This window comes from Nycticebus coucang, chromosome X (genome assembly GCF_027406575.1).
Source record: "Nycticebus coucang isolate mNycCou1 chromosome X, mNycCou1.pri, whole genome shotgun sequence".
In the NCBI taxonomy this organism is placed as follows: Eukaryota; Metazoa; Chordata; class Mammalia; order Primates; family Lorisidae; genus Nycticebus; species Nycticebus coucang.
Window position 1 is genome coordinate 124476774 of NC_069804.1, and position 24457 is coordinate 124501230.

The 24457-nt window shown below is 40.4% G+C and overlaps 1 long non-coding RNA gene across 2 annotated transcripts; it reads right to left on the reverse strand.

The window, feature by feature from the left end:
- Positions 1-293: 293 nt before the first annotated feature.
- LOC128578056 (uncharacterized) lies at positions 294-11922 on the reverse strand. 2 transcript variants are annotated; one of them, XR_008377664.1, is made up of 4 exons: positions 11602-11922; positions 5003-5054; positions 3008-3128; positions 294-966 (listed from the first exon to the last, which is right to left on the reverse strand). It is a non-coding gene; the product is annotated as an uncharacterized LOC128578056 (long non-coding RNA). The 2 variants fall into 2 exon arrangements; XR_008377665.1 differs by lacking the exons at positions 5003-5054; positions 11602-11922 and adding an exon at positions 10941-11118.
- Between the last annotated feature and the right edge of the window lie 12535 nt (positions 11923-24457).

Consider the following 24457-nt stretch of genomic DNA (forward strand, 5'->3'; position numbering starts at 1 on the left):
TGAGCCAGAATAGACTCCAATTTTCTTATATCTCTATATTGTATTACAGTTTCCTTGCACATTAACTATTAAATGTGAGAATGGAATTTATTAAATTATATTACAAACACCAGCCTTGCATGGAAGTACCACATAATTACAAACTGATCATTTTCACTGTACCTTAACTATAGTTTTTGCTGGACACAGTAGCTGAAGTCCAATTATACTTTGATAATCTGCTGGTACCAGGATCACTATGACTTGAGACACCAAATATCAATCAATGGACAGGAAACAAGTCACGTTTACATTTTATTTATTTAATGTGTTCACAAAAACTGACAGAAGAATTTAAAACTGCTATAAATTCATGTCAAAAGTGAAAGCACATAATTCTTAGAAAAACTATAAAAGGCAGGATAGAAATTTAGCATTTTAATAATCACATACTACAATTCATTCTTACTAAGTGAATTTTGAAGCACAGAATATTTAGTCATAAAAGTCATGTAATTTGTTTTGCTATACTGATGAAAAGGAGCTTTCTTAGGACTCAAATGTAAGTTCTGGAGTTCAAAGAACAAATTAAACCAAGGAAACAAATTCTCTAATGTTGAAAAGACATATACTTCGGTTTTTCTAAAATTCAAAATTACCTTCTTTCCTGCTCACTTTCCTGTTCTTTTATGCAAATAAAACTAGTTTTTCTTCCACATCAATGCTTAGTTTTGACACATTACTCATATTAAAACTTATATAAGGTTTCTAAAGATTAGGTACGGAAAGAAAACTTAAAAAAAGAAACATATAAGAGAAATACTTTAATAAGGTCAGTAAGAAGTTATTGCTCTTGAATATAACTCACTACAATCTTTCTGTTAACAACAAACATTTAAGTAGATCTTTTGGTCTTCAGGGAATGACTGATTCTGGTGTTTCCTTAATTTTCAGCTTTGAGAATCTCTCATTGAGTGAAAGTTTAGTCTGTGAAGGAAGGAAAAGTTGTCACTTTGGAGGGTTAGCTATCTTACAAAATATTCATGAAATTTGGTTACTAAAAATAGGGGACAGTTGGAAAAGATTCTGAGTGAGATGAGCCTCTGAGTTTGAAGAAACTGGTCATTGACCCTAGTTTGCCTAATCTCTGATGTATCATTGAGTCCACATCTTGGTGCTTATAGACTCAACAGTGGCATCAAAGGGCACAATGAGAGAACAGGGAAGAAAGTATAGTATTACCACAGGATAAGTAGGTGAGGTTCCACAGCGGAATGAGGAGCAGACTTCCTTCTATGCATTCCAGATCAAAAGCTTTGACTAAGCCTAGGGAGTTGGTAATCTGCCCCGTGAAGACAACATAGAGCCAAGTGACTTCCAATTGATATTATTAGTCTACAGCCAACTAGAATATCTCAAAGATCGCCCAAGACATAACATCCAGTTTCATACTTTTTTTAAGCTTTTTTTTTCTTTTGAGACAGAGTCTCACTTTGTTGTTCTTGGTGGAGTGTCGTGGCATCATAGCTCACAGCAACCTCAAACTCTTGGGCTCAAGAAATCCTCTTCCTCAGCCTCCCAAGTAGCCGGGACTATAGGCACCCTCCACAATACCCAGACTATTTTTATAGATGAGGTCTTGCTCTTGCTCAGGCTGGTCTCAAACTCCTGACCTCAGGCAATCCACCTGCCTCAGCCACCAAGAATGCTAGGATTATAGGCGTGAGCCACCACACCCGGCCCCATTTTCCTACTTATGTAGACTGCCACTGAGCCTAAATTTCTTTCTCCACCTACCAGAAATATCCTTCCCAACACCACCCCAAAACCTAAATCAGAAACCAGGTTAGTATAACTTTGAGGCACAAGTGGTCTATATTTATACTATATATTGCCTATTTTCTACTTATGGGTCACATAGTTTTATGCAGAACACAATTAATTAAAACATGGATGGAACAGTGTACTCTGATTAATTTATTCTGTTGCTAACTGAAGGTTGATAGAAAATTCTTCTGGTCACAACTCCTGCTGTGAAAATCTTTAAAAATATATTAGTATACTGTCAGGCACGGTGGCACATGCCTGTGGGCCCAGCTACTCGGGAGGCTGAGGCAAGAGAATCCTTTGTATACAGCAGTTTGAAGTTGCTTTGAGATATGATGATGCCACAGCATTCTACCCAGGGTGACAGAGTGAGAACCAGTCTCAAAAAAAAAAAAAAAATTAAAGAAATATTAAAAAGACTATAGTAGTATACTTTATTTCTTTAGTACACAATCTGATAAACATAGCTTTACAAGTGTGGATCATGTTGAGCCTTATGTCCACCACAGATGTAAACATATAGAGTTGGCCCTCTGTATCCATGGTTTCTATATCTTTGGATTCAACCAACAGCAAATCAGAAATGTTAAAAATAAATAAATGGTGGCATCTGGGCAGTGCCTGTGGCTCAAAAGAGTAGAACGCCAGCCTAATATACCAGAGGTAGTGGGTTCAAACCTGGCCCCAGCCAAAAACTGCAAATAAATAAATAAATAAATAAAAATAAAAAATAATAAAAAAACGGTGGCATGTGCACTGAACATGTAGATGGTTTTCTTGTCATTATTCTGTAAACAATATAGCATAACAACTATTTACATAGCATTTACATTGTATTAGATATTGTAGTAAATAGAAATATTCATAAGGAAGTGTATAGGTTATGTGCAAATACTATGCCATTTTATATCAGAGACTTGAGCATCCATGGGTTTTGGTACCCACTGGGGCCCTGGAATCAATCTCCCATGGATATTGAGGGATTACTGCAATAAACTGATCTAAATTCATATTTAACTTGAAGGCGATTTAAAAAATAAGTAATTGAAGTTCATTTACTTCAATGAAGGGAGAGATTTCTTATGCATTAAAGGCTCTAGATGAGCTCTGTTTTTTTCCTGATATATAAAAGTGCCTAAAATAGTCAAGAATTCTTTAACATCACTTGAACAAGCTTATCATGCAATTGTATTAAACTTACCTGATTACTCAGCACTTGAAAGTTGAATTGCGAGGATATTCCTTTGGGCTGATACTGAGAATTCGTGGTTGTACCATTTTTAGTCGTTAGGAGCAACACTTTAAATTCATCTCTCAACTCTCTGTCAAGGAAGAACGATATTTAATAAACATATTTGGGCTCGGTGCCCATAGCTCAGTGAGTAGGGTACTCACATCAGCCACACACACCAAGGAAGGCAGGTTTGAGCCCGGCACGGGCCTGCTAAACAGCAATGACAACTGCAACCAAAAACTAGCCAGGGATGTGGAGGTCACCTATAGCCCCAGCTACTTGGGAGGCTGAGGCCAGAGAACCACTTAAGCCCAAGAGTTTGAGGTTGCTGTGAGCTGTGATGCCATAGCACCCTACTGAGGGTGACAAAGTGAGACTCTGTCTCAAAAAATATATATATATATATGACAGTCAATAATTAGATAAGCAATATTGAACCATTCAACTTAACCTCTCTAAATCTCATTTTTACCAGCTGCAAAATGAATATCTTGGTGTATTTTCAAGAATCTTCAAGCTTGGTTTTAGTAGTAAGATTCCAAGTTCTGAATCAGGGAGCACTTGGGCAGCATTCAGGAGGATCACATGCATGGATTAATCTAGCATTTTTACATTGTTACTTCAAAATTTTTACACAACTTTTTCTACTCTTTAAATGGCAAAGCAGTTTTTCAATTTTTATTTATTTGTATTGATTTATTTATTTTGAGGCAGAATCTCACTCTGTTGCTCCAGGTTAGAGTGCTATAACATCATAGCTCACAGCAACCTCAAACTCTTGGGCTCAAGTGATCCTCTTGCCTCAGCCTTCTGAGTAGCTGGGACTACAGGCACCTGCCACAATGCCTAGGTAGTTTTACTCTTTTTAGTAGAGACAGGATCTCGCTCTTGGTCAGGCTAGTCTCAAACTCCTGAGCTCAAGAGATCCACCTATCTGGGCCTCCCAAAGTGCTAGGATTACAGGTGTGAGCCACTATACCCGGCCTAGTTTTCCTATTTTTAGGGGTTGGTTATTCCTATGAGCATTTAGGAACAAAAGCAGCCAGAGCCTCCATATATGGAGAAAATGGATTCATGGTTGTCTTATGCTGGGGATCGGGGAGGGAAGGGAAAGAACGAGGACTGACTACTAATGGGTATGGAGGTTCTTTTGCAGAAGGTGTGAATGTTCTAAAATTAGATTATGGTGATGTTTGCACAACTCTGTTAATATACTAACAGCCAATGACTTGCATACTTTAACTTGGTGAACTTTATGATATGAAAATCATATCACAATGAAAATGTGATGTGATATCACAATGAAAATCATATCACAATAAAGTTACTAAAAAAGTAGCTGGAGTGCATGGATAAATAGGAATTAATATGGAAAGCAGCCTGGCTATCAATATGTTCATTCAGCCTGAAATTCTGCTACATTACAGAAGTGTGCAACATGGCAGAGTGAAAATGAAAATATAGGGCCTCCCATGTGGTTGCCAGTGGGTCTGGTTCTTTCTTGTCTTATTTATAACAGCTCTTCATGTAAATAAACTGTACAGAGAAGTTTTTGTGTGTGTGTGTTGTAGAGATACTCACTTTATCGCAGTCATTATAATTTTGAGGGTGGGGGTTGAAAACAACCTCATAATTTTTCTAGTCCAACATATTTAATTTTCTTTAATTTTTTTTTTATTTTGAAAGTAACTTTGTTTCCTTTTTTCTTTCTTTCTTTTTTTTTTTTTTTGACACAGTTTCACTTTGTCACCCTCCATAGGTACACTGCCCTGGCATCGCAGCTCAAAGCAACCTTAAACTTCCAGGCTCAAGCTATCCTCTTGCCTCAGTCCTCTGAGTAGCTGGGACTACAGGCATGTGCCACCATGCCAGGCCTATGCTTATTTTTCAAATGTAGATCTGGATTAACTTCTCACGTTTTCTGTGTTATTAATGACATAGAACTTAAAATATGTAGATTACCTTTTCTTTCCATTATGCACTTTTCCACACTTGCATATTGTCTTCCTTTATACTGCAAATTATGAGGACAAACACTTGATTTTTTGTGAGCTGTTTTACACAAAATCTCCCATTACAGGTAATCGCAAAACTAAGAATGAACTATCATAAACCAACAGATTCTTAACTATTACCAGGAAAGACCAAAATGCTGCTCTGTAGATAGCTAGAGGTGGGGGGAGCTCCACCAAATTAATGGCACTAAACAGGGTACTTTACACATCATTTGTGGGAATATAGGAAAGTTTTACATATAGGTTTTTTTTTTCTCTTGTTATCAACCATTTCTCTTATTTTTCATTATATTATGTCTGGCTTTATTTTCCCTTGGCTTGTAGTCACTGGATGGCTAGAGTACATTTATAGACAAGTAAAAATGTGGCCGGACTTAAGTAGTAAGAACTCTGCCATTTCTGTAAACTCTCAGTAAAGCCTTAGTGTTTCTCTGAGATACTACTACAATACTTTGAATTTATAATAGCACCTGTCTATTGAAGAGCCAAGGCTTCATATAGCTCACTTATCCTTTCACCATGCCTGTGAAATACGTAGATTGGAAACAGATGGCTTAAAAATAAAGTGAAATCCAGATATGACTACAGAGAGCTTCAGTGATTTACTTATGATGGTCTATCTGTCTAGACCATTTGAGGACTCAAAGACCCTGCATTCCATGCTCAATGTTTTTCCAATAAACATTATCCTCTTATCATAAAACAAATTTCTGAAATTCAAAAAAAATTAAGCTCCCTCATATTATAAAGTCAGTAGTTTTAATGTATTAAAAATCCTTGTTAAGGAATTATATACCTCTGTACCTCTGTATTTTAATTGAATTAATTCTTTTATTCATCTATTTTTAGATATAGGGTCTTGTTCTATAGCCCAGGGTGAAGTGCAGTGGCATCATTACATCTCCCTGTAGCCTAGAATTCCTGGGCTCAAGAAATCTTCCTGCTTTAGCTTCCTAAATAGCTGGGACTATAAGCAAGTGCCATCATGCCTATCTATTTTTTATGTCTTTGGTATGGCACCCAGTTTGATCTAGAACTACTGGCCTCAAGTGATTCTCCTACCTAGGCCTCCTAAAGTGTTAATATTTCAAAATAATTAAGAATAAATTATAGGCTCGGTGCCTATATCCCAGTGGTTAGGGCACCAGCCACATACATGGGGCTGGCGGGTTCAAACCCAGACTGGCCCTGTTAAACAACAATGACAACTGCAATAAAAAAGCCAAGCATTGTGGAGGGCATCTGTAGTACCAGCTACTGGGAGGCTGAGGCAAGAGAATTGCTTATGCCCAAGAGTTTAAGGTTCCTGTGAGCCGTGACGCCAGGGCACTCTACCTAGGGCAACATAGTGAGACACTGTCTCAAAAAAATAAAAATAAAAAAGAGTAAATTATAAATGTCTTACCACAAAAAATAAGTAAGTGAGGTGATGGTAATGTTAATCTACTTGATTTAAGCATTCCACATTATACATTATACACCATATGTGTATACAATTATGATTTTAATTAAAAAAAAATATTACAGACGTGAGCCACAGTGTCCAGCCAAATACATTAAGCAGCTGACATTAGTTATGGAATAGCCACTGATGATCATCTTTCTAAATAGTCACCATTTGCCAACAAGGTGTTTAGCTTGGTTCAATATAGTTGCACCAAAATTTGGAAAATCGACTGATAAATACAACTGAAATACATACACCAAATTATAAGTATTTGAAAAGAAAATCAAAAACCTTGAGTCAGATTAAATAGAGTACATGCATGGTGCTATGGACAATTTGGACTTTACCTTACAAACGCAAACAACATAACCTAATAATTAATTTGAAATAAAAAATATAAAAGAAATATTAATGACTAGTAAAAGAAAAATCTTGTGCCAACCCCTCATTTTACAAAAAAGAAAACGAATGGTGTTTGGCACATGTAGGTACTCAATGTTAGTTATGAAAATACTAATTTTAAGTGTCTTTCTCAAGGTCAAACTACGAGTCAGAGGCAGAGCACTGTCCAGAATCTAGTTCCTCTGAGGCCAAGTTCAACATCTATCCCCCTTAGTGTCTTCATTTTCATGTATCAGTGATGTTTCTTCATTCCTAAAATACTTTACACTCAGTAGTATCTGTCTTTCAAGTGCTAAGAATAAGGCAACATTCAAAATTAAATTTATTAAGAGTTTTTTAAACTGTCTTACCTCCATACCTAAAATAAATTGGCCCAAGTATGAGCCTACCTCCACCTAAGACGTATATTTCATGATCAGACTATTTCTACAACTTTCGCCAAAGCTCTCTCATAACTAAAAACAGGTAGCAGTGACCACTCATATGTAAAAGAGAATGCAACATCATGATGTATCCAAAAAGCTTTTGAAAACTCTAACACATTGAGTATACATTATATAATATATCACTCTCTAGAATAATAGAAATTCAAAACATGATCCAGCTGTTTTCTTCTAACCTGAGTTATGTTACTTTCAAAGATCAAATTTATCCCCTCTGGATCACTCTGCACCACTCGGCACGAAAAGAAAAATTATCATATGAGCAAATACTACGTGATTCTTAAAAACAGATACCCGTGTTACCATGTACTGATAGACATTCATTTACAAATTTTATTTTATACGAGCTATAATTAAATCTGTACCAAATAGCAAAAACAAGAAACTGTCGGGCATATATACTGCACCTAGATTATAGCAAAATCATCAATTTATTATATGTGCTAAGAATATTGTCAATAAATTTCCTGGAAAGCCAAGTAGAAATAATGCCTAAGGTTTGGCGCTCGTTGCTCATTGAGTGGCGTGCCAGCCACATACACTGAGGCTGGCAGGTTTGAGCCCGCCCAGGCCTGCTAAACAACAATTACAATTTGAACCAAAAAATGGCCGGTTGTTGCAGCAGGCGCCTGTAGTCCCAGCTACTCGGAAGGCTGAGGCAAGAGAATCGCTTAAGCCCAAGAGTTTTAAGTTGCTGTGAGCTGTGGTGGACGCCAGGATCCTAGAGGCGACCTAGTAAGACTCTATCTCAAAAAAAAAAAAAAAAAAGAAAGAAAGAATGCCTAAAACAGAATATGGAATTATGGAATAATGGCAAGTGGACTTTCTTCCTTTTCCCTGTCAGTTTCACCAAAAAGATGAATTTAGCGTTCAAGCGCCAAGGCCAAGCTATCCTTTTATTTTCAGTAATTCATTCTGTTTCCCTAAGAAGAAAATCTCTTTGGGTTTCTGATAGTGCTCTGGATACCAACATTTTGCCAGTATAAATAGTCAAAGTCTAAGATGTACGTGTAACCATTTGTAGAAGAGAATTAATCTCACCCAAAATAGTACCCACTAGTTCTAATCAATCCTTCTACCCAAAATGTCATTTTTAGCAGCTGAGTTTAAATCTTGGCATCAGACTCAAGACTTTGGACTTCAATGTTCATTGTATTAAGCAAAGGCAAAGCATAATTTTTTTAGCTCTCTATCCCCAAGTAAAGAGATGGGTTGCTGGATGACTGGATCTAACAGTAGAAATTGAGAATTAGACTCATAACCCCCTAATTTTAATAAAAATTTGTGTTTACTAGATCATAACAATAAAATGAAGTCTTGTAATATTGAGGATGGTTTTAAATGAGTGGGCATCCCAAGACAATGAAACACTGTAAACTAGAGACTGTTTTGACATGATTTTATTATATATATATATATATATATATTTTTTTTTTTTTTTTTTTTTGTGGTTTTTGGCCAGGGCTAGGTTTGAACCCGCCACCTCCGGCATATGGGACTGGCAACCCTACTCCTTGAGCCACAGGCACCGCCTGATTTTATAATATTTAAAAAAGAACTTATTATCTTACTCTTTAACCTAATTGCATGGTAGTAAACCCCCCTTTTTGAGGTGAAACATTTATTAATTCAATCCAAAATTCTATTATCACCTTACTTCCACTAAGGGGGGTCTATCTACCAGTGTAGCTAACTCTAATAACTCAGGTGCAGCTTAAATACATTTCCAGCTAATTTGTGCCACAAGCCTAGATCAAGGTCAGAACTACATACTTTAAGTTCTAGTTTTCATGCTTAGAAAAGGATGCACTGGAGGAAAATGGTTGCTTCAGTCATTCATAGGTTGCTGCAGTAAACGATGGGGTTTTAACTAACAAATACAAAGACAAAAATCTTTTTTAAAACATTCCCCATTTCATTTATAGCTTCAGCCCTAGTTGTTTCCAAGGCTGAACAATACCATCCAATCCATTTTTGCAAATAAGTAAAGCTAAACTTCTGACCTCAGAGATTTCTCTGCCCATTTCTATACTCTGCACTATATAATCTGAATAGCAAAATTGCCACGTTATCCCAGCAGCAACCATAACTTGGGGCACATGGGTGGGTGTAAGTCAATATGGGAAAGTTGCTTCAGTGTCCTCTCATTCTACAAAGCCATCGGCAGGCAAAAACCCAACCAACTCGATTTTTCAAATTTAGTGATCACCGATTTTGTGCATGATTTTTGATCTAATTAATTTCAAACCACAACCTACTGATGGTGAATTTTAGCTGAGATTATCCACTACTTTTAAGTAGATGCCTCATATAGAGAATGATTCAGTTAAAATATAGGCCAGATCAAGGAATATGACAAAGCCTTATTTTTTAAACACTACTTATGGCTTCAGATCTAGCATTTAGGGATGAAATGGGGTATGATTAAAAGGACGACTTTCCTAGAAAATAATTAGTAAGATTTTTAAAAATTTATGGAAGCCATAACCAGATTGAAGGAGACCAGGGGAGATATATGTCCCAGCACACATATATTTCAAGCTTTAATTTCAAAACCAGGTCCTGTTATTATTTTGGATAAAATAGGAGCACCAAATTACCTTTCTGTCCCCCTCATCCAAATCCAAGTACAATTCCTTAAGTGGAAGCTAGCTCACACTCCCCTCCTTACTGCCCTCAAGCTCCCCCTTTTTTTTGTGGAGGTAATTTTTGGAATATGGGCCTCAGCCATTACATTCCGATTTTATAGTTAACCCGTGTCATGTGACCATCACCCTGGGGGCATCAGAGACTTGGGCACGTGATGCTAATTGTAATGTGTGGGACAGAGGCCACTTAGTGGGAATTCGGTAAACTTCACCTCCAGGATCAAGTTTAGGCTTCCAAATCCATTGTGACAGCCAGTAAAGTGAAGTACATGCTTACTCCTCAGTAGTTTTTAATTCCACCTATGTTTTTTACCGACGGTGACGAGCCAGGCTCCCGCCTACCTCCCCAGCCCTAGCAACAGACTGGGCACCCCCAGCATCCCGCCTGTGTGATGCCAATTCTCGAGGCTCTCCAGCCCGCTTAGATTCAAGCTCAACCTTCTGCACAACGTTGTGCCGATCAGGTGAGAAGTAAGGAGAAGCGCGTACGGCAAGTCGTCAGATGCCATTAACCCCACTCCTCTTCTGGACTGGGATCATCTAACTCCCCAGAGCCCGGGCGGTCAGAAACGCCAGCACGCCGGAGTAGCGGCGGCAGCAGTAACTGGTACAGGCGAAAAGCCAGGGCGGGGTTGGTCGGCGTCCGCGGACCTCTCATTAGACCGCTTAAATACTGCGGCTGGAGAAAAGTAAACACAAGCCAGTGCAGCTGTGCTAGGGGAAGTGGGGAGTATTACCCTCTCCCAACACTCCCTCGGCTCTGCCAGTCCAGGAGCCTGGAGAGGTCCCCGGCTGCCACCGCCCGACTGCGCGCTCGGGGCTGCAGAGCCGAAGGAGCTGAGCAAGCTGCAGACAGGAGCACGGGGTCCGGGGAAAGTAGAACGGAAAGGTACTGCCCTACTGGCCTGGAGATGTTCTGCTACTGAAAGAAAAAAAAGTGCTTACTCATAGGGAGACGCGGTGCGATCGCGATGCTCTCGCTAAGGGCAAACGAGGGAAGCAGCTTGAGGAGGCAACCCGAGCCTGTTCCACTCCTGGGCCACGGCCACCCCACCCCCGAAGCCCAGGGTCGGCTTAAGCCCGTCGGGTCACCCGAGGAGGACGTGTGGGGGCTGGAGGAGTAGCAGGCTGCTGGCTCCCGGATTTCCTGAGTCTGGGCGGGAGTGGGGCGGGGTGGGAGGGGGGTTGGCAGTAGCTGGAGGACAGAGGGAAGTTAGGCGCTCAATTTCCACTTCGGGGCCCAAGCTGCCTAAGAGGATCAGGGCAAGGGCTGGCGTCAAGGACTCCAGCCCAAGGTTTGCAACAAGTTAAGAGCAACTACTGAGAAATCACCGGTTAATAGAGTGAAGAGCAGAGAGCGTGTTTGCAGTGGGTGGATGGTGGGGAACCCTCCGTCACTCCCACCCATTTCTGTTTGGGAATGAGCGTCTGAGGGCTCCTACTGAAATTTCTCCGACCTCCCTCTGTGCCCTCCGCACCAGCACCACCACCCCGTGCAAAGCATGTTCCTGCTGAGGTTCCCGAGAAGCTGTTCCCAGGACTCACTCCTGCCCACGCCCGGGAAACCCGCTCCCCTGGTGCAGGTCTGAACCTTCAAAGCACTTACGTAAAGTCGCAGAGTCCGGGAGCTGGCCTCACCACATCCAACCAAAGCGCTCAGACAACTTCCGCCGCTCAGAATCTTTGCGGTAGTGGTTCTAAAGCCAGCACTCTCTCCCCTCTTCCCAGCCCCCTCCGCCCCTCGGCCGGAGCCATTGGCTCGGGTGGTGCTAGCAGTCGGCCTGGGAACCAGGAAGGGGATTGAGCCACGAGTCTGTCACGTCCATTGGGTGGGGATCTGGGAGAACAGGCACGGGGATGGGCACCCAAGAAGGATGGGGACTGTTACTCTGGGGCAGGGAGCGGAGACGGGTTTCCCCACTTCCTGATTCTCCCCCTTCTCCCTGGGCTAAGAAGAGGTTTTCGAAGCCCAACATGGGAGTACATGTTTCTAAAATCTTGATGAATAAATGAAAAATGGGAATGTCGGGCACGACAATTTGAACGTCACCTATTTAATTTTGGGGGGAGGGGTCAGAATACAATCTTGAAGAGAATGTCAGCATGGGGGGGAGCTTTCCTACTTTCCTCTGTTTGGACTGGCCCAGGTGCCCAGTGACGCACAGGGAAGTCTTCCCTTTGCTTAAGAAGTCAAGGGGGGGGGGGGAGAATATAGGCAGGGCAGCGCCCTCAAGCCTTTGGCCTCAAGCCAAGGAAATTGTTGACCAAAATCACCTCTCTGATGTTTGTTCTTGCGGAGAGGGCTAAGAGGTGGAGATGAGAGGGGGTGGTGGAAGCACCTTGGAAGTACTCTTTGTCTGAAAATGAGTGTCAATTCTTACCAGTCTCCTTTCACCAGAAAAAACCTGAAGACAGTGCTCCTGCTTCTCAGAGCACCATTTTTTCTCTGCCCACAAGATTGCCTCAATACCATAGCTGACCTCTTTTATTAATACATCCGGGGTTTCCCCTTCTTTCTTATCTGTATTCCAATCCTATAGCTTATCCTCGGTCCTAAATCAACTCCTGGGGGCAGAGTTTGAGGGATTCTCCAGGTTCATGTCAAGTAATTGGCTTGTGGGACAGCTGTAGAAGAAAAAGTCTAAACTAGGGAGGTGCCTGTGGCTCAAAGTGAAAGACTTGGGACAAGACCCCCACTCTGTCCTGGGCTACTGCGACACCCAATCAACCGCAAGAGACAACACTTGATGCAATCAGCAAGAGGATTTTATTCCAGCATGCTGGGGCTTAGCTTGTGACTCTCTCAGGAGCAGAGGAGTTAAGCCCCGTACAGCAGATTTTACAAGCTTATAAAGGCAAAAACCACAAAGTAGGCAGGGGTAGCAGACATAGCAGGGGCTTTAACCATAAAGTAGGAAGGGGGAGCAGACATAGCAGGGGCTTTAACCATAAAGTAGGAAGGGGGAGCAGACATAGCAGGGGCTTTCTAGATAAGAAGAACTCTGGTTCATTACTCAACTGTCTTAAGACAAGATTAACAGTTAAACATTTGCTTAACAGTTAAACATTTGCTTAGCCCTTTTATCTGCTTCAGCTCGGGGCTATCTCCTGGAACAGTTACAAAAGGTCACATTCTCATGGTAGGGGTTGAGAGGTGGTCACATTCTTATGGTGGGGTTGAGAGGTGGTCACATTCTCATGGTAGTACTTTCTTTCAAAAGGAGTAGGGCACCAGCCCCATATACTGGAGGTGGTGGGTTCAAATCCAACGCTGGCCAAAAACTGCCAAAAAAAGAAAAAAAAAAGAAAAAGTCTAAACTCTTTCTCATTCCAGTCCTAGTCCTTTTGTTCAGGGAATGTGTACTTGGAAAGTTCTGTCAAAAACTGAAATTGGTTCAATGAAGTTGCATTTTACATGTACCAGGAAAAATGTTAAAAGAAGCTTTAACATTTGAATGTTCTTGTAAAGGAACCCCCATTTCATCTGCTATTATGAATTTCTTTAGAGAAATTAACCCATAGAGAGTGCCAGGGCTTCTTAAATGGGAAGGAGTTGGGGAGTTCATATACTGCCTAAAGGCTAGACTAGCAGAGGACTTGACCCTGGGAAAAGACCTCCTCCTTAAATATTAATGAATGATTAACCAGCTAGAAGAACTTATGAAAGGAACAAGAAGGTGTAAAAAGAAATAAGAGAACAAACATGCTTTCAGAAACATTAAATTTCTGTATGGGAGATTTTCTTCTGGGTCAGGTTTGGGTCAGCACAAAAATACTGACTGCAACATGTTGGTGATGAATAGAATATGCAGTGTTTTGCTCCACACATCTACGGTAGGCTCCAAAATGAGATTTCTAACATTCAATAATTGGCTTAAGGTTGGATGCGGCTTCTGGAATTCTCTGTGCAAAATTTATAGATACAGGAAGTGACCAGTTTTCTACCTTTATGGTGTCTTTCAGTAACCACTGAGGAGTTTACACCTGCTTTTTGTTGTTGTTGTTGTTAGAGAGACAGAGTCTCACTTTAGGGCCTCAGTAGAGTGCCGTGATGTCACAGCTCACAGCAACCTCCAACTCCTGGGCTTAGGCGATTCTCTTGCCTCAGCCTCCCAAGTAGCTGGGACTACAGGCGCCCACCACAACGCCCAGCTATTTTTTTTGGTTGCAGTTGTCATTGTCGTTTGGCAGGCCCGGGCTGGGTTTGAACCCACCACCTGTATGTGGCCAGTGCTGAGCTACAGGCGCTGAGCCAAGAAGAGACATTTTAATGGAAATACAGTAGTAGGCCATAGTCTCAAAACTGCAGGGTGTCCAGGTAATGGCTTTACTTCTCATTGCCTCAAAGTAACTTGCCAACAGATAAAATATGCCTTAAACACAGAAGCACCCATCTGGATGCTTGTTGGGATTTCTATTTAACAAGCTCAAGGACATAATCCAGATACAACTCCATTATAGGGAGTACTATTAAGATGGCCAATTTTATGTAACTAAGCTCCTTTTTGTGTTGCCCAGAATCAAAAGGCCTTTTCAAAGTTTAGCATTTTGCCCTAGGAAAGGAGCCTTAGACTCAAACAAAGCTCTATTTAAATACCCTTTCTTTAAGATCTTCCACACTGTCAATTTAACTCCTATAGGATCATTCACAGAGTAACCCAAAGTTGATAGTTTTCTTATCTGTACCAAAAAGCCTGCACAGATGATCTTCAGAGTCCCCTACAGCTGCTTATAGGCAGGTTATAGACTCTAATTCGTCTTAACAGTGCTTTGCATAGAGCTGGCACATAGGAGTTCAGTAAATGCTTGTTGAACTAATGGTTATTTCATGAGTCTATTCTTATAAAACAACAGCAACAAAAAGTCATGTATATAAGTCTCTCACAGATCCTGTGAATTAGTAACTTAAGAGTTTTTGCCTTTTTCTTCCATCTCCAATTTTCAATCCCACATGCCTTTGTAGTAAATAACTTAAAGTCAATATCACAAAAATTTGAAAAGCATTTCTTCTTCCTGTCCTCTTTTGATGTCACAGGTAGGCTTCAATTTCCCCATTAGGTTTTGCTCTCTGTCCAACCTACCTTTCTTTCCTCCTTTCAATATGCACATCCCCCTTTTCCTTGCTCTTTTTCCTATTTTTCTGCTCAGCATCTCCCCAGTCCAGTGCACAATTTATTATGTGTAGTCTGAATTTTCCCTTAAAATTTTCCTGGAGTAAGTTGTCAGTTTCCTTTTTATCCATTTTTTAAAACCTCCTTTTTATAGTCTATTAAAATGTGATAAGCTCATAGAAGAATAACCTACAAAATATTGATCAGTTTAATACTGAATCATTTTTCTAACTCATCTAATTGCTTTCTCAGTTCCTAAATATACACTTGTGTACAAATCTGTTTTCTTAATTGCTTATTATTTTATCAGTTCATTTATTATTTTTTACATGATAATTCTATTGCATGTTGTGCTACTTTCAGGTTCCTGAATTGATACTCAATTCATCTTTTTTTTTGAGACAGAGTTTCACTTGGTCACGCTTAGTAGAGTGTGGTGGCATCATAGCTCACAGCAACCTCAAACTCCTGGGCTTAAGCAATCCTCTTGACTCAGCTTCCCAAGTAGCTGGGACTATAGGCGCCCACCACAACGCCTGGCTATTTTTAGAGATGGGGGGTCTCACTCTGGCTCAGGCTGGTCTGGAACTTGTCAGTTCAGGCAATCCACCTGCCTTAGCTTCCCAAGTGCTAGGATTACAGGCATGAGCCACCGAACCCGGACTTTTTTCTTTTTTTTTTTTTTTTTGAGACAGACCCTCTATTGTCCAGTGCTATGGTTTTAGCCTAGCTCACAGCAACCTGAAACTCATGGGTTCAAGCAATCCTCCTTCCTCGGCCTCCCTGAGGCCTGGCTAATTTTTCTGTTTTTCAGTAGAGACTGGGTCTCTCTCTTGCTCAAGCTGGTCTCAATTCTTGAGCTCAAGTAATCCTCCCACCTGGATCTTACAGACAGCTAGGATTACAGGCATGAGCTACTTCTCCCACCCCTCAATTTCTTCTTTTATAGAACATAGTTGAAGTTAGGTATGGTGCCTGGAGGCAGTAGCATCACTTTAGGCCAGTAGTTTGAGACCTGCCTGGGTAACAAAGGGAGATTCAACCTCTAAAAAGAAAAATAAGAAAAATTAGCTGGGCTTGGTGGCACTCCCCTGGGGTCCCAGGTACTGAAGAGGTTGAGATAAGAGGATTGCTTGAGGCCACAAATTAGACACTGTAGTGAGTTATGATGGTGTCACTGCACTCCAGCCTAGGTGATATAATGAGACCTCATCTCTTTTTAAAAAATGTTGTGACATGAAATGTTTTTTAAATTATGATTTGAAAAATTTATCCTTAAAAGATTAAGGATGGAGGAAATCTAGGTAGATGTGAACAGTTCTTTTTTTTTTTTTTTTTTTTCTGAGATAGACTCTCACTATGTCGCCCTTGGAAGAGTGCCATAGCATCACAGCTCACAGCAACCTCAAACTCTTGGGCTTAAGCGATTCTCTTGCCTCAGCCTCCCAAGTTAACTGGGACTACAGGCACCCGCCACAACGTCAGGCTATTTTTTTTTGTTATTGTTGTCATTGGTGTTTTAGCAGGCCCTGGCTAAACAATACCCACCAGCTCTGGTGCATGTGGGCAGGTGCCCCAACCACTGAGCTAAGGCGCAGAGCCAAATCCTTAAAATATTTGATCTAGGCCGAGCTCGGTGTCTCTTGCCTGTATTCCTAGCCTCTGGGAGGCTAAGGCAGATGGATTGCTTGAGTTCATGTGCTTGAAACAGCCTGAGCAAGAGTGAGACCCCATCTTTACTAACATAGAAAAACTAACTGGTTGTGGTGGTACATACCTGTAGTCCCAGCAGCTCAGGAGGCTGAGGCAGGAGGATTGTTTGAGTCTAAGAGTTTGAGGTCAGTGTGAGCTATGATAACACCACAGCACTCTACCAAGGGCAGCAGAGTAAAACTCTGTCTCAAATATATATATATTTCATTCAAAGGATGCAAAGTTGAAGTTATTCCTATTATTTACTAAGTGAAGAGTATTTTCCTGTTTCCAACTCAAAATACACACATGCATCACACACGAATGTTAATTCCTTTAATAGGCAGTTGTCAAATATTTTTCAAGCCTTAAAAGTTACTATAAATCTGGATGTCTGCTAAGGCAGGTCTATTATCTTGCAAACACGTTCTCATAAAGAACTACTGTGATGTGTTCAAATTTATTTCAGCTTTTCACTTGCTGAAAAAAAAGAGTAGGGTGGCACCCATGGTTCAAAGGAATGGGGCGCCGGCCCCATATGACGGAGGTGGCGGGTTCAAACCCCACCCCGGCCAAAAACTGCAAAATTTAAAAAATAAATTATAAAAAAGAGTAAAAGACAAAAAATCAATTAAAATATCTTTAACAGAATTAGGACATATTTAATCAGCATTACCCTTATATTATGCACATTCAATGAAGGTCACTGTCATCGCTGGAAATACTCAAAATTAAAGTGTTTCCCCTCAGTTTGGTGCCTATTAAATATATATAATCAGTCAAGAATAATCTTTAATGATCCTGTTATGTACTACTAACATTGAATTAGGTATTATAAGCAACATCAAAAAGGTATAGGCCCAACATCCAAGGAATTAAGAGTCTAATATTCGAGATCAAAATCAACATAAGTGGCTCGACGCCTTATAGCTCAACGCCTACGGTGCCAGCCACACACACTGGAGCTGGTGGATTCAAATCCAGCCTGGGCCTGCCAAACAACAATGACAACTATAACAAAAAAAAAAAAATAGCCAGGTGTTGTGGTGGGCACCTGTATTCCCAGCTACTTGGAAGCCTGAGACATGAGAATCGCTTAAGCCCAAGAGTTTGAGGTTGCTGTGAGCTGGGATACCATGGCACTCTACCCAGGGCGACATAGTGAGACTTTGTATCAAAAAAAAAAAAAAAATCAACATAAGTAATGAGAAAACAACTCAAGGCAGTATATTTAAGGAGTGCTGTGAGAATTCCAAAAAAAAAAAGGAAATGTGGCCAGGAGGGGTGGCTCAGGCCTGTAAACCCAGCACTTTAGGAGACCAAGGCAGGAGGATCTCTTGAGGTTAGGAGTTCAAGACCAGTCTGAGCAGGTGACACCTGTGGCTCAAAGGGGTAGGGCGCCAGCCGCATATGCCGGAGGTGGTAGGTTCAAACACATCCCTGGCCAAAAAACTGCAAAAAAAAAAAAAAAAAAAAAACAGTCTGAGCAACATAGTGAAATCTCCATCTCAACAAAAAAATTTTAAAAAATTATCCCAGTTTAGTCGTATGCACCTGTAATCCTAGCTACTCAGGAGGATGAGGTGGGAGGACCATTTGAGCCCAGGAGTTTGAAGTTACATGGGCTTTAATGTTTGATGTCACCACCATACTCCAGCACTCCAGTGTAACAGTGGGAGATCCCCTCTCTCTCTCTCTCTAAAAACAGAAGAAAAAGCAAGGTGGCTCAACCCTGTAATCTAGGGCCCTTGGAGTCTGAGGTGGGTGGATAGCTTGTCTTCAGGAATTGGACACCAGCCTCCGCAAGTGTCCAGTCTCTACTATAAAGACCCAGTCTCTACTATAAATAGATAAATTAGGCTCAACACCTGTAGCTCAAGTAGCTAGGGCACCAACTTCATACACCGGAGTTAGAGGGTTCAAATCCAGCCCTGGCCGCCAAACAACAATGACAACTATAACCAAAAAATAGCCCAGCGTTGTGGTAGGCCCCTGTACTCCCAGCTACTTGGGAGGATAAGGCAAGAGAATCCCTTAAGCCCAAGAGTTTGAGGTTGCTGTGAGCTGTGACACCATGGCACCTACCCCAGGTGGCAGCTTGAGACTCTGTCTCAAAAAAAAAAAAAAAAGAAAGTAAGAAATAAAGGAAGGAAGGAAAGAAAGAAAGGAAAAGAAGGAAAGAACAAAAGAAAGGAAAGACAAAAAGAAGGAAGGAAGGAAGGAAGGAAGGAAAGAAAAAAGGAAGGAAAGAAAGGAAAGAGAAAAGAAAGAAAGAAAGAAAAGGAGAGAAAGAAAAATAAAGAAAAGAAAGAAGGAAGGAAAGAAGGAAAGAAAGGAAAGAAAGAAAGAAAGAAAGAAAGAAAGAAAGAAAGAAAGAAAGAAAGAAAGAAAGAAAGAAAGAAAGAAAGAAAGAAAGAAAGAAAGAAAAGAAGGAAATAAAGAAAAGAAAGGAAGGAAGGAAGGAAAGAAAAAGGAAAGTAGGAAAGAAAGAAGAAAAGAAAGAAAAGAGGAAAGAAGGAAGGAAAGAAAGAAAGAAAAAGAAAAATAGATAAATTAGTCAAAGAAGGTAGTGGTCTCCTGTAGTCTTAGCTACTCCAGAGGCTGATGCAGGAGGATTGCTTGAACCCAGAAATTTGAGATTGCTATGAGCTAGGCTGACACCATGGCACTGTAGCTTGGGGGGGGAAAGGAAAGCAGTCAGGGAAAATATCTCTTATGTAAGGGGACTTGTGCTAAGCTTGAAAATACAGTTAAGATTTGATATAGCTAAGTAGAAAAGGAATTCCATTCATGAGAAGAAAGGAAAAAAAAGACCGTTTTATTTATTTCTTTATTTATTTTTGAGACAGAGTCTCACTCCATCACCTAAGCTAGAGTGCCAGCATCATAGCTCACAGCAACCTCAAACTCTTGGGCTCAAGCCATCTTCTTGCCTTAGTTTTTCATTTTTAGTAAAGACAGGGTCTTGCTCTTGCTCAATCTGTTTTTTGAAATCCTGACCTCAAGTGATCCCTTTGTCTAGGCAACCCAGAGTGCTACCATAATGGGCTTGAGTCCCTGCCCCTGGCCTAAAAAGACAGTTTTGTTTTGTTTTTTTGTTTGTTTTTTGAGACATAGTCTCACCATGTCGCCCTGGGTAGAGTGCCATGGCATCACAGCTCACAGCAACCTCAAACTCTTGGGCTTAAGCGATTCTCTTCTCAACCTCCCAAGTAGCTGAGACTATAGTCACCTGTGACAATGCCTGGCTATTTTTTTGTTGTAATTGTCATTATTTGGCAGGCCTGGGCTGGTTTTGAACCCGCCAGCTCCAGTGCATGGGGCTGGCACCCTAGCCACTGAGCTACAGGCACCGACCCAGGATCTTGCTTTTGTTTGCAATAACTTTAACAATTAATTTAGATTAGCCAAACTAACCCCTTCTCCTCCCAATGGGGTTTACATAACTGACACATATCACAATTTGTTTTTGGAGGACATAGAACAATGCTGTAACTTAAAGGGATATTAAGGTAGGTGAGTACAGTGGCTCACATACACATCTCGATGTCATCATCTTTTGTGTCTCGGTTATAAAGCATTATTTTTGGTGAGCCTTCATCAGAATGTAATTTCAAAATTAGAGGTTTCCTCTGAAAATGTCTGTTAAGTATATACTAATGACCCCTCAAAATAAATTATAAAGCATATTTCAAAATTCATAAGGACTTAGGTGGGGGATCCCTTGAGCCCTGGAGTTTGAGGCCAGCCTGGACAACACAGTGAAACTTCATCTTTGAAAACAAAAATTCATAAGGGCTTATCTATAATTCTCCACACCACTAACTAAATTCATAAAGTAACAGTCATATGCAATCTATTATGTTTGACTGATTTCCAAATATGTGAGGCCAGATGTCAGTGAATTTAGAAGTTTCATCCTACATGTGTGTGACAGAGAGAATATAAAATCACATTTTAAAATGCTATCACTATTTATTCTTCCAAGAATGCTACTAGTTAAATATGTGGGTCTATGTCTACTAAATATGCAAAATGTGACTTTAAAAAGAGATTGACAGTATTACACTGGGATGAACCTTGGAAACACTGTGCTTAATAAAAGAACCTAGTAACCAAAGACCACATATTATATGATTTTATTTATCTAAAATGCACAAAAGGTAAAATTCCAGAGATAAAAATTAGATTAGTGGTTACCTTGGGCTCCAGGGAAGAATTTAAAGGAAATGGAGAGTGACTGTTAACGGGTATGGAGCTCCTTTTTGAGATGATGAAAATGTTCTCAAACAGATTATGGTCATGATTGCATGATTTTATGAATAAACTAAAAGCCATTACATTGTCTGTTTAAATAGATAAACAGTATAGTATGTGAATTAGATCTGTTTGAAAGAAAAACTTCAGGCTGGGTGAAGTAGCTTTTGCCTGTAATCCTACCTCTCTGGGAGGCCGAGAGGGGAGGTTCCCTTGAGCTCAGGAATTGGACAACTGCCTGAGCAAAGCGAGACCCCATCTCTACTAAAAACAGAAAAAAATAGCTAGTCATAGGCTGCCCTTGATAGAGTGATGTGGTGTCATCATAGCTCACACCAACCTCAACTCTTAGGCTCAAGCAATCCTCCTGCCTCAGCCTCCTGAGTTGCTGGGACTACAGGCATGTACCACCACAACCAGCTAGTTTTTCTATTTTAGTAGAGATGGGGTCAAAAAAAAAAAAAAAAAACAAGGAAAGAAAAGAGTAAAGAAAAACTTTAGACAAAATAAATTTAATAGCATTTAACTGAGCAAAAAAAAAGGGAAAAAATGATTCAAGAATCAGTCATCCCACAGAGTTAGAACATATTCAGAGAGACTAGGGTTGCCACATGGATGGAAAAGATTTATAGATTGAAAAAGGAGAGTGATGTACAGAGAAGGGAAGTGATATAGGAACAGCTGGATTAGTTAACAGCTTTCCTATTTGCCTTATTTGGACAAAGTTTAAATACTTGGTCACCTGTGAATGGTTGAAATCTAGCTGCTGTGATTGGCTGAGACTCAGCTATTGTTACAGAAGCAGACTCTTAGGTTTTCATTTTGCTTAACTACTCAGATTATGATTCTATGTAAAAACTCAAGTATTCCAGTATGAAGGCTTTCTCAGGCCAAATTTTAGTTCAGTTTGTTTTTTCTTTTGTGGTTTTTTTGTTTGTTTGTTTTGTTTTGTTTTGGTTTGTTTGTTTCTTTTTTATGAGACAAGGTCTCACTGTGTTGTCCAGGCTGTAGTGGAATGAGCTATTCGCAGGCAGGATCATTGTATGCCATAGCTTTGAACTCTTCCTAATAGCTGGGTCTACAGGTGCTTGCCACCATGCCTGGCTCAAGTTTTAGTTTGATAAAGCACATCATGTCATTGAAAGGAGAACAAAGCACTTCAATCTACCATAAAAGAAATTTACGTTAAACATTACCAAAAATATTACAAACAAATCAAAGAAGCCAGACAGAATCTGAATAGTGAAAGGTGACAGTATGTATATTTCTTCTTTCATACATTTAGATGTTTTGAAGTACCAGGTGACTAAATTTGCCTCAGTATTTAAATCATGCCACCATTTTTCCCCCTGAAATTGAGTCTCACTCTGTGCCCAGGCTAAAGGGCAGTGGCATCATAGTTCACAGCAACCTGAATCTCCTGGGTTCCAGCGATCCTCCTGTCTCAGACTTCCAAGTAGCTGGGACTACAAGCACCCACCACAACTCTGGGCTAATTTTTATATTTTTAGTAGAGACGGAGTCTCACTTTTGTGCAGGCTGGTCTCAAACTTCTGAGCTCAAGCCATCTTTCCACCTTGGCTTCCCAGATTGCCAGTATTATAGGCATGAGCCACCATGCCTGGCCCATGCCACACAGTTCTAAAGATAATTGGTCATGTGGTCTGAATAACCATAAGGTTCCTTAGGAAGTGTCACAGAAGGTTTTAGGATATGAAGTTTCAGTTTGAATCAACAAACAGCTCCTGAAATTGAGAACCAATAATGCTTTCACTATTTTGCTTCTAGATCTATGCCATAGGGTCACCTGCACTAGGGTGTAAATTAATGTGAAGCTGTCCAGGGTGGTGTTACCTTTCATACCCTGAGCACCATTACCTTAGGATAAATCCTATTTTGTAGGTGAAATAGAGTAGGCCGATAACTAACTATATTTAAGCTTTTTAAAAATTTTTAAAATAATATGAGAGTCTTCTGGAAAGGATGTCATGTGAAACAAGATTAGATCCTAAGGAATATCCTAAGTTAGGTGTGAGTATACTTTGTCTGTAAATAACCAGATGGTTAGTGCTTTTGGCATATAAGCCATACAGTCTTTTTTTTTTGAGACAGAGTCTTAAGCTGTTGCCCTGGGTAGTGTGCCATGGCATCAGAGCTTATAGCAACCTCCAACTTGGGCTCAAGAGATCCTCTTGCCTCAATTTTTTTTTTTTAGTAGAGACAGGGGTCTCACTTTTAATCAGGCTGGTCTTGAACTTGTGACCTCAAGCAATCCACCCACCTCAGCCTCCTAGCATGCTATGATTACAGGCGTGAGCCACTGCGCCTGCCCAGGCCATACAGTCTTTGTTGCAACTATTCATCTCTGTCATTGTAGTACCTAAGCAGCCATAGAAAATAAACAAGCTTGAGGGTGTGCCAATAAAACTTTATTTATAAGAGCAAGTAGTAACAAATTGGGCCTGCAGGTTGCAGTTTGTCAACCCCAATCTAGATTCCGGTGTTTGCCCTGCCACGGTCTTGGCCTCTTGGGTGGAGCTCTCTTTTTAAAGAGGTATTTTTTTAAGAGTCAGTTCATGACTGAAGATATATCACCCTTCCTTTATTATAATCTTAGGCCTTTACAATCTTTAATATAAAGCAACCAATGGATGGCTATCTACTCTCTTTTTTTTCATCTTTCAAATTTGAATGTAATCACAGTGGCAAAATTCCACGGTGTGGGGAGGGATCTAGTGAGGAAGGAATAAATGGCAACTACTACAAACACTCCTTGAGTTATTTTTATATGGCAAGCTTTGTACAATGATTTTTATTAATCTCATTTAATGCTAATAACTCATTTTTTCCATTTTCAGATGAAAAAGATAAAGATGAAATAAGTACCTTTTGCCCAAGATCATTTGGCTCATAATGCAGGACTAGGGGTGTGTGAGTCTCTAGTCATGTCTGACTCTACAACTTGTGATTAGAAGGAAAGGATTTTACAAGAAGCATTCACTGTTCTTTTATCCCAAGAAATAAAGCATGGGAACACTACTAATGATTTCACCTTTCTTCTCACTTCTATGGAAAATTGGGTAGCTCAACTTGTGGTAAATCTCTCAGATAAGCAGGCATGTTTATTACATGCTGTGGTCTGAATGTATCCTCCCCAAAATTCATTTGTTGAAAACTAATCACTTAGGTGATGGTATTAGAATATATTAGATGGGGCTCCACCCCATATACCGAGCGTGACGGGTTCGGGTGGCCCACACCTGTAATCCTAGTACTCTGGGAGGCCAAGGTGATGGATTTCCTGAGCACAGGAGTTCAAGACCAGCCTGAGCAAGAACGAGACCCTTTCTGTAAAAATCTAGCTGGGTGTTGTGGCAGGGGCCTATATTCCCAGCTCCTTGG